A 9,821-nucleotide genomic window follows, 5' to 3' on the forward strand; every position below is an offset into this window, starting at 1 on the left:
TTGCCAAAACCCAGTTATGAAGAAAGACAGCTGCTGAACAAGCAGTGTAGAACAGCTAGAACTTACAGAGAGGTACAAATCTGAGCCAGGTTTGTTATCTAAACTATTTTGTACAGGTCTGTAAAAATACACCAGACAACTGTGAGTTCTGTTCTCTGGGCCACTGTAAAGATTATGCCAAAAATACCATTTAAAATCTTTTTATCTGTGAATGATTTTGTTCTGTGGATTAACAGCCCTTGAAACAACGGCCTCTCTATACTGTAGAACAAGTACCACCAGCCAAATGCAATGTTGGGGAATCTCTCTCTGAGTATGCACAGATTTCTTCTTGGAGATTTCACTATGTGCCAATAAACAGAATAATCTCATGGGGTAAATCTAAACATATCTTTCATAATTCTGAAATGGAAATGATCCGTTTGATCCACCCAGAACTTATATTGATCTAAACAGATAACCCAAAGGGGAAAGATCGCTCAAACCTCAGACACACACCTGTGTATTTATCAGTCAAAAGCATTCTGACATGCTCGCATAGTGTTTTTCCTGTATTTCACAACGAAATATGCTGTGCATTTGGCAAATGATGCTTGTACCCATCTGGCAAAACATGGATCACTGTCAGAAGCATAGCCTAACTCTTTTTATGAATTTTGGACAAGTCAAGGCTACAGAATTAAACAAAGTTTTCAGATTTTCCCTGGTAGATCTGGTCTCCTAGGCTTCAGGGTGTAAATTCAGGCCCATATTTAGGTTGGCTTAAATGTTACTAGTAAATGTTGTGGTACTATTGAGTTTTAAGCAGTTAGAGATGAGTGACTACAGGAAGCAGAATGAAAAAATCATTGCCTCTGAGTTATGCAGTAAGTGGGAGCCCCCATTTGTTTCTTTAAAGCCAAAACTGGCCATAGAAAAATGTTTCCGTGTTATCTATGGGTTTTATGGCTTGCAATTAGATCCAAATGTGAAAATCAATTAGTTTAAAAGAAGAGAAACGGTGTAGGTTCCTACTGGCTTTTTGATAAGGGTTTAACCAGAAGGAGTTGGCTGCCACAACACCTATCTGAGACAAGTAACAGCTTCAGCTATTCCAAGCATGTAATGGGCTTGCGGTACATTTTTAAAGACTTTAAATCCCATAAAAAGAGACATCTTTTTTTCTGCTCTATACTATCTCCCTGGTTATTTCCATAATTGATGAAATAGCAAAACATGATTTTATTTGCCACTAGAGGTGGCAGGCTGATTTATACCAGAGAAAGATCTGGCTTTATCCACTAAATTTATCCCCTGAGTAGCATCACAGACTTTATAAACATTGTACTAAGGAAAAAATTGGCCTATCACCATACTATATCATTTGCTTGGTGTCTCAAATATAAATTTAATTTCATTCCAGTTGGAAAACTATGCTGATGCGAAAGCTAATAGACTGTTATTGGCCTGTATATATACTTAGGCACATATTTTTAAATTTAAAGAAGTATTCCTTAGTCAAGAAGTGCAAGCAAATACAGATATTAAAAAGTAAAAACTTCTTGTCTGAGTTACATGTGTTATCACCACCGAGCAACGACATAGAGTCAAACAGTACTTACCACACAGTTATTACACATCCATAAATGTTTTCAGAGTGTTTTGGAGAGGATGTCTTGATTCTGTTTAGAGTAGAATACTAATATTTTGGACAACAGCAGGGGATGCAACAGAAGAAGAGAACTGGATCATGATAGTCAAGTTCTGAACTTCCTTGACTGGAAGACTCAAGCTGACACTGTATCCTACCCCTAACCCTAGACAAATTGAACTACTATTGAATACAGTTTGACAGCCCATAATCATTTAAAGAAATAAGACTCAAGCCTAAAATGAAACCAACACCAGGCAGCTTGCCTTTGCATATATAATAGGGTATTTCCTCCAAATTAAAGTAAGCCTTAACTGACAACAGGATTAAGTCTATTTAAAAGGGATCAGGACTGAGCCTTCAAAGTCTAAAATCAATAATTTGGAAGCCCAGAAGAGTTCTGTGTATCACAATAGGAAGAGAAATTTTCTTGCATCCAGGACTCAGAGACTAGAGATCAGAATCTAAAAAGTGAAAAATAAACACGGATCACATATATATAAGGTTGAACTAAATTTCAAATCTAAAATTCAGCAGAAAAACATTCATGGCCTTGAACAGAAAAAGAGGTTTGACTCCACAGGACTTTACCATTGAGACTTCTACACCCAGATGGACTGCAATCTCGAGGTCCAGGGAAGTTAATCATAATCTTCAGTTACTCAACTGCGTCTTTGAGGCGGAAAGAGTTAAATGAGAAGGTTCCTGCTTTCTTGTTAAGGACTGACACACTGGGATTTTTTCCCCCAGCAGAATTAAGCTCCTAGCTTAATCATACTGTCCATACAGAAGTCTGTAAAGAGGTGAACTCGTATGTGGATCTTCAATAATTAAAAATTCAATTTTGCTTTTTTTCAATGAAACAGCTTATGCTTCATTTGAATATATTATTGCCATTATTCTTAGCTGTGTGTTATTTGCACTGTGACTTGGGTTTCATTCTAAATTCATGTGTTTTCTAGAATTTTCTAACAATCTTTTTCTCCCTGTTCAGGGGCTGTATTTCTGAGAGTTTTTAAAGTCTATTAAAATCAAAATAATTGGTTACTTTTAATTTTAGAATGTGACTGTAGGTATAATCTAGTACAAGGCCCAACTCCCTAGGAATCATACAAACAAAAAAAGTACAGACTGCTACAATCCTCCAAGCTCCTCAAAGTGTTTTAAAACAAAGCTTTACAATAGCATCTTAGTATATGCAACAACCATCTGAACTTTCTTAATGTTTTGCCTGGAAATTTAAAAGAAAAAAAAAAGACACAATTTTGCTTTATTGGGTACTTTTTCCATTTGCAGGTGAGGGGCAGCACACCTACACAGGGGAGCGCTGAGTAGAGTCATAGCAAAACTACATCCTTTTAAAGGACTTGTCTTTAGCAAAAGAAGCCTAAAAGATAGATAGGAGCAAACAAAGCTATTTCAATGTAAAAAGCTCCATTAAATGCTTGAATGGACCTTACTAATGAATAAAGCTCTCCGAGTTGAAGCAGTGAGTCAGTAGAGCGAGTGCCTGGCTGAGAGGCAGACATGGGAATGCAATCACCAGTTAGGTTGCCTTTTTCTGCCTGTTCAGGGTAATCACTTCAGTGCCCATAATGCATCTTTGTGGAAGTTTTAAACCCTTTAAATCAAGAGTTTTAAACCCTTTAGCAACAGCTAAAATTGTTCAATTTGGAGACAGGATGGGGAACACTGAAGAAAGGAGAACAGAGGCAGTTCAGCTCTGTTACAGCCTTTGTGAGAAACAAATGGGCTGACCTGGATTAACGAAGCTAATAATATTACACAAAGCTTCATCCTTCTCCAGTAATTTCCATCTCAGCCTCTCAGCATTTGCTTGAGGGAGGGAAGCATTTATTTCCCTTTTGTGTTTGGGGAGCTAAAGAACAAGAAATGAAGGTGATTTGTCTAAAGCAGCTCCAGTTTCAGAATGAGATGAATACATAACCCCCAAACCCCAGTTCTCTTTCTCTAGGCTCACCAGCCCTTGCAGAATGGTAGCACTAGATACCAATTTTTTTTTCCTATCATATGGACTGTTTAACTAAGGAAAAAACAATTGATCGATAGGTTTAAGGAAAAAGAAAAAAACAAACCCACAAAATTTTGTGAGAAAGGAAGTGTCAAAGAAATGAAACCTTTAATTTCATATTGACAATTATATGTAGAAGATTTATTTATTTATGTCCCAGTGTGCCATTTTCTTTTGAAATCAGCTTAAAGCTAGTTGTTCATAATTTCATGTTTTGCTTTATTGGTCTAAGTTAATTTGAATCTGTGACAGTTAAATGAAAGGTAGAAGTCTCTGGTAATTTCTGTGAACAACATCAAGCAGGATTTAAATTCTGACAGCAGGTTAATCCACTGAGAATCGATGCATACTTTCTTTTCTTGTTTTCTTTATACCAGGAATGGTTCAATAATGGTGCTGCTTCTTAGGCAGAAGAAACAATTCCATCCTCTAACATATTTTAGGAGCAGAAGCGCAGGATAAAAACTTGGATTCTATCTCAGATCTTCTATTATAATTTGGGATAGATAATTTTACCCTGTATTTCCAATTCCTTTTCTCCAAAATGCAAATAATAAATGTGACTATGTATCTTGCATGATTTGTAGAATCCTGCCATAAGATCTATTTTTAAAATACACTCCACTAAAACCTATTGAGCATTTATTTTTATTACTGCAGAATAGCTTGTATGCATTGGTATAAATTCTCTGCGACATGCATATTCCTACCATGCCTGATCTGATCACTGCACCTATATTCGTTGTTGAGACCTGTCATTGTATCAAAAATTCATTTAATCTAGGTATTTTCTTAAACCACCATTTTCTCATTGGCTGCTACTATTCTCTTATCTGGCACCCTGCTGTGTACATAAATGCTAATTACTTGTTTTCTGACTTGGCTCCTCAGTGCCTTTCAGACACGATGGAACATCAGCTGTCCTACGTTTCCTTTCAAAGCACAAGGTGGCTATTTCATCACAGCTGAAATATTCGAATGTTCATAAAAGTAAATAATATCCTTCACCTTTGGAAATGGAGAAAGTGTGGCAATGACCGGTGATTCACAGTGTGGGATTTTAGACTCTTCATTTTCACCTGACTTGGAGTATTTTACATCTTTGAAATAAAGAAGCTAACATGAGACGAATTGCCTTTCTGCCTAACAGCGGTGTGTTTTGCATTAGCGATCAATTACACCTACGTCCAAGAACTGACTAGTACTAAGAAAAGTAACTGGATTTAAACTTGAAATTATGCTGAATAGAATTGTAGCACTTTTGCACCTCTCTTCACTTACATGAGAAGATCTCACAACTGGTATGATAATTCTGTATTTGACACAAAGCAACATTTGTTAGGTTTATGGTTGGACTCGACGATCTTAAGGGTCTTTTCCAAACTAAATGATTCTATGGTTCTATGATTTTTCCAAGAAAAAAGCGTCAGGTGGTATTTTTCAAATCCACGATCAGTTAATTCTTACTGGGTATCAACCTGAGAACTCACGGAACTGAGCTTTGAGGCTTCTGGGTTCAGTTTTCCCTCAGACTCATGTCAGTTGCCTCATGTCACTCAGCCTGCCTCTTTTCTCCTCTGCAGAAAGAGGACATGACTTTATCTTTGTCAACACCGCTGCAAAACCTACTCAGTAATATCAGTAAATCACTCTTGGTATCTCCAAGTGCAAGGCACTCAATATCCTTTGGTCAGTAGTCTGCTGTTACACAGCAGAAACGTACACTGCACTTCCAGCTGTTCTTTAAGATGTACTGACTTTAGCAGGTTTTTTCCCCCCACTGAATCGTGAAGTGTAATACAGGCTTCAACATTTCTGGAACAGTGTGTCTTTCTTTCTCTAAACAAAGTTGGAGTCTTTATTTCCTTTTTAGTGCTACAATACTTTGTTCCACAGTAATTTGAAAAAAAGCTGAAGATTATAGGTTTCCAGAGAAGGTAAGGACACAGAGTAGTATGAAGACGAATATAGAACCAGGGACAAACTGCTTTTCAGGCAATTTTAAATGAAACTAAAGATATTAACCACTTTCACCACTAGAATAGTAAGAGTAATTTGATTGTTTCACAACAACAGATTGCTATAGAAAGATGCTACTTTCTATTACAGGAGTCTTTCAGTCTAATTCAGAAAGACAAATCAAGAAGCAAATCCTGGAAATTAAAATAAAACTAAAATTAATACAATAAGGAACATTTTAACAGTGTGGATTAAAAAAACAAATTAAAAAACACCTTCAAATGAACTACCCAAAGTAGCAGATTGCTAATTTCTCCACGAACATTTTTTTTTGAGTCCATAAACTTCAGTCCAGCACAAGGTGCTGGATGCAATACAAGAAAAACTGCCTGAGTCTAACTGGCCCCGACATACACAAGGCTAGGCGAAATGATCCTTCCTGGCCAAGGAAAACTGAATACTACTTATCTCCAGCATTATGCATGGATTCAGCAGCCACATCCTTCCTGAAAACTCGCTGAAGAAGAGATAGCTCCTTTGTCTTTTAATGAAATTCTTAACTCAGAAAAGATTTAGCACGGATTTTCACAATGACATATCACTTAATTGGCTGGATAGTGATTCCACAGCTTCCTAAGCTTTCCTTGAAAAAGGCCAGCTCCTATCTCCTCTATGTCAACTTCTCTGAGGATCTGGCACATTGGGAGGCAAGTTTGGGAAGGGCATTCTCCAGGTGCACACAGCAGCTCACTCTCCAGGGAGGTTCAGCATTAAAATGTGGGCTTGTTCATGTACTCTTCCACTGTCTCCTGCAGCATGTCAGCATCTCCTGTGGCTTTCACAGCAGACTTCTTTGAAGTTTCTTGTACTTCTCCACTGATTACAAACTCATCGAGAATACAATAAGCTTTTTCAAAATTAAAGATAATATCCAGCTCGCACGGGTTTCCAAAATATCTGCGCAGAATATCCACGTATCAATGCATGACCTCTAGCGTCAGGAGCTCGTTGTCCTGGTCCTCTGTTGCACAGCAGAAATACAGACTGGCGTACACCTTTTGTAAACAAGCCTGAGGTCTTTCCAGTCAACGAAACTACTTATTTTTTGATTGCGAGACAAATTATCTGAACAATTTCTCAAACAATCTTTTTCTTCTTTGTCAGGCAGCATCATGTACCATTTCTGCAGCCTTAGTTTCTCCTATGCATTCATAATGCAATCCTTACTCCGTCAAAACTCCATCTGTACTCACGGAATAAGGCCTGAGTGGGGAGGATGACGCGTGACCCTTCTGTGAGCAAATGAGCATCTACATTTCTTTCCCGAAATAGCAGGCTGCACTCCATAAACTAGATTCATTATCAGTCAAGTTGACAGTGCTACCTATCATTAAAATGAAAATTGTCTGGCAGCCTTAGAGGTTATGATGTCATGCCACTTACATAGTCTGAATTTAAGTTTGTATGCCAGGTATCTGCCAGGCTGCTCACCATTACTACTGCTTAACAAACAAGGAGTTAACCAAAAAGCTGTTTCTGAAAATATATCCACAGGAAATATTTAGTTGTATTAAGATAACTGTGAGACTTTCTTTTCTTTAAAATGCTTTACTGCCTTCCTGCTATGAATCAGACACTGAAGTTTAGCAGGGAAGCCAGGGGACTTCTTTTGCAACCAGAGAGAGGGCTTTTATGGAACTTAGGAAAACTCATTTAACCAGTAAGTCTTTGAAAAACTGAAGCTCTCATGCTTAGCAACGACATATTTGAGCAAACTGAAAGTTCCGTTAGAGCTGGGGCCTTTGGAAATTTTCCACCCTTTTGAAGGCTCTTGTGCCAAGAGTCTCTGCACTGTTCACACACATCAACACTGGTTCTTAGTGTGTTTTCATGAAGGAGTCATACTACGCATGTACCAGAATATACCTGATGAGGGCTTTTCCATGCGTTCATTCTCCACTACCTTTGTAATCTTTCAGTGATGTGTTTGGACAGATTTAGAGTCTGTCTCTTTTTGCTCCAGTCACACTGGTGATGTAAGATGGTACTTAGTGCCAGAAACAACCAGGCTTCCTGAAAGATTAAAAAAAAAAAAATTGCAATTTAGAAAACTGTTAACAAATCAACCACACTAAAACTTTAATAATCCCACAGTTAGTCACCACTGAAATAAGAAAGATGGAGAGGAGTTTAGGAACACCTTAGGAACCACTGAAAATCAACATTTTATTTACATTTTTACAAAATTAACAATTTTCAGCAGTTACAGGTGATTCCAAATATTTTTTCTGAGAACATTTTTCTCCTTAATATTCCTTTCTTTACCATCTTCCTCCGCTTCTAGGTTTATGTTTTTAAATGGCCAAACCAGAATAGCTTAAGCTCTGAGATGTGATTCTACCTGAAATTCAGCAATGAAAGTGAAATGATTTTGGCACTCAAAATCATTTTGTGGCGCTCAAAAGTGTGTCACAGATTTACCACAGACACATTCCAGATTTCTGCTGCGAAGAGGCAAAATAAGCATATATCTTAATCCTGGGGTAGTGCTACAGTAAAATCAGTTCCTCGGGTAATTATTAGAGTGGTTAGTTAAAGCAATAGCAGATCCATCTCAGTACAACTCAGACAATTGACATCGTTTGGGGACAGTGCACTTTAGGTTCAAATGCACTTCCTGACCCATGCTTAGATTTTAAACAAACACCCTTAAAGATACATGCATGTACAGATCTAGATTTTATTTTTGTAATCACCCTCCTTCTTTCTTGTCAGGCCCTACAATCACGACATACTATGAACCAAACTGCTACTATAGAAAGTGAAATTTTCAGTTCTTTTGAAGTAACATTTCTGCTCATCTCAGTGGGAGATTCACCCAGCATGATCTATCCTTTCATTCCTACTAGTTACGTATTAATTGTCTTTCATTGAGAGCAGTGAACCTATACTGATACCACAGAGCATCAAGAGAAAAAGAGCACACTCAGAGTGCAGGCTTTTGTGGCACCAGCAGTGAGGCAGGAGCAATCAAGACAACTGAGTTGGAGCATAAATAGTGAGGAGGATAGAAAACTATATGGCCAATACAATACCAAACAGCCCTTAGAGATCAGAAAGGAGAAAGAGGACCAGGAGGAGAGACAGGGTGAAAAAATGATAGATTAATATTCAACTTCATTGAAAACATCAACTGGAAGAAAGTGAATTCTGGATCCAGTTACTAAAATTCATACTACCTTCATTTAGGCAATGAAGAAATGAATAATTAATAATCCGCTTCAAAGCTCAAAACTGCCACCTCTTCCCCAGAGGTAGCTGTTGGAGAGGTTACAGTGAGCTAACAAGAGGACAAGTGATCACAGCCCCTTACAAAGCTTCATCCTCACCACTTCAAGGTTTTCCCAGCAGCACAGTCAGAAGGAGACTTGAGATATAGCTGCAGTCTAAACTCACACACATTTATTCCAGCTCTGCTTTCATTCAAGCGCATTAAAGTCAGCTAGGACATGGACATGGGGTGGCAACAATACCAGTGTTTAAAAAGCATTCAGAAGTTACTTTCTGGGAAATGCGAAGACAAACTACAGACTTAGAACGGGGGACACCCACCCACCCTCCAAACCAATGTGTTAATTTTAGAATCACCCTACATAAACAAATGTGAGCATAGAAAGTGAGTTCTCTAGAAAAAACACTAGCTTAGCCACAAAAACCAGTAAACTAATGAGTTGTTTCAAAAGTAAAAGCCTCCACTTCCTGGAAACTCCTTATCCACTACAGAGGAAAAAAATCTCACTGAAGGCTCCAGAATCTTCCAGAATTATTGTAGGATTTATCCAAGATCAGAATTTAAGTGCCAGGATACTCTGGAGAAAAAATTATCTTAATATTTTAGGCTAGATTTAATAGCCTAGACCACTGGATAAGAATGAAATTTCCAGCAAAACCTTTTGATAAGTCAGAGAGGCAGAAGTTCTGATGTGATCCAATAATCCAACATTTCAGAGTAAAAGAAGGCAGTATGCTGGATTAAGTAACTGATCAATTTCTTTTGTATAAGAATGTCTACATTCAGAATTCTCCTTGCATTTATTGCTGCCACACAGCATGTAGAGGACAACCAGCTGATCAGATCCAACCAGCACGAGTTTATGAAAGGCAGGTGCTGCTTGACTAACATGATCTCCTCCTATGACA

The 9,821-nt window shown here is 37.9% G+C and overlaps 1 pseudogene; it reads right to left on the minus strand.

Moving 5' to 3' along the window:
* Window positions 1-6,391: 6,391 nt before the first annotated feature.
* Window positions 6,392-9,821, minus strand: part of LOC104492368 — a 3,713-nt pseudogene continuing 283 nt past the window's right edge.

This window comes from Buceros rhinoceros, unplaced genomic scaffold (assembly GCF_000710305.1).
Source record: "Buceros rhinoceros silvestris isolate BGI_N320 unplaced genomic scaffold, ASM71030v1 scaffold914, whole genome shotgun sequence".
Classification (NCBI taxonomy): Eukaryota; Metazoa; Chordata; class Aves; order Bucerotiformes; family Bucerotidae; genus Buceros; species Buceros rhinoceros.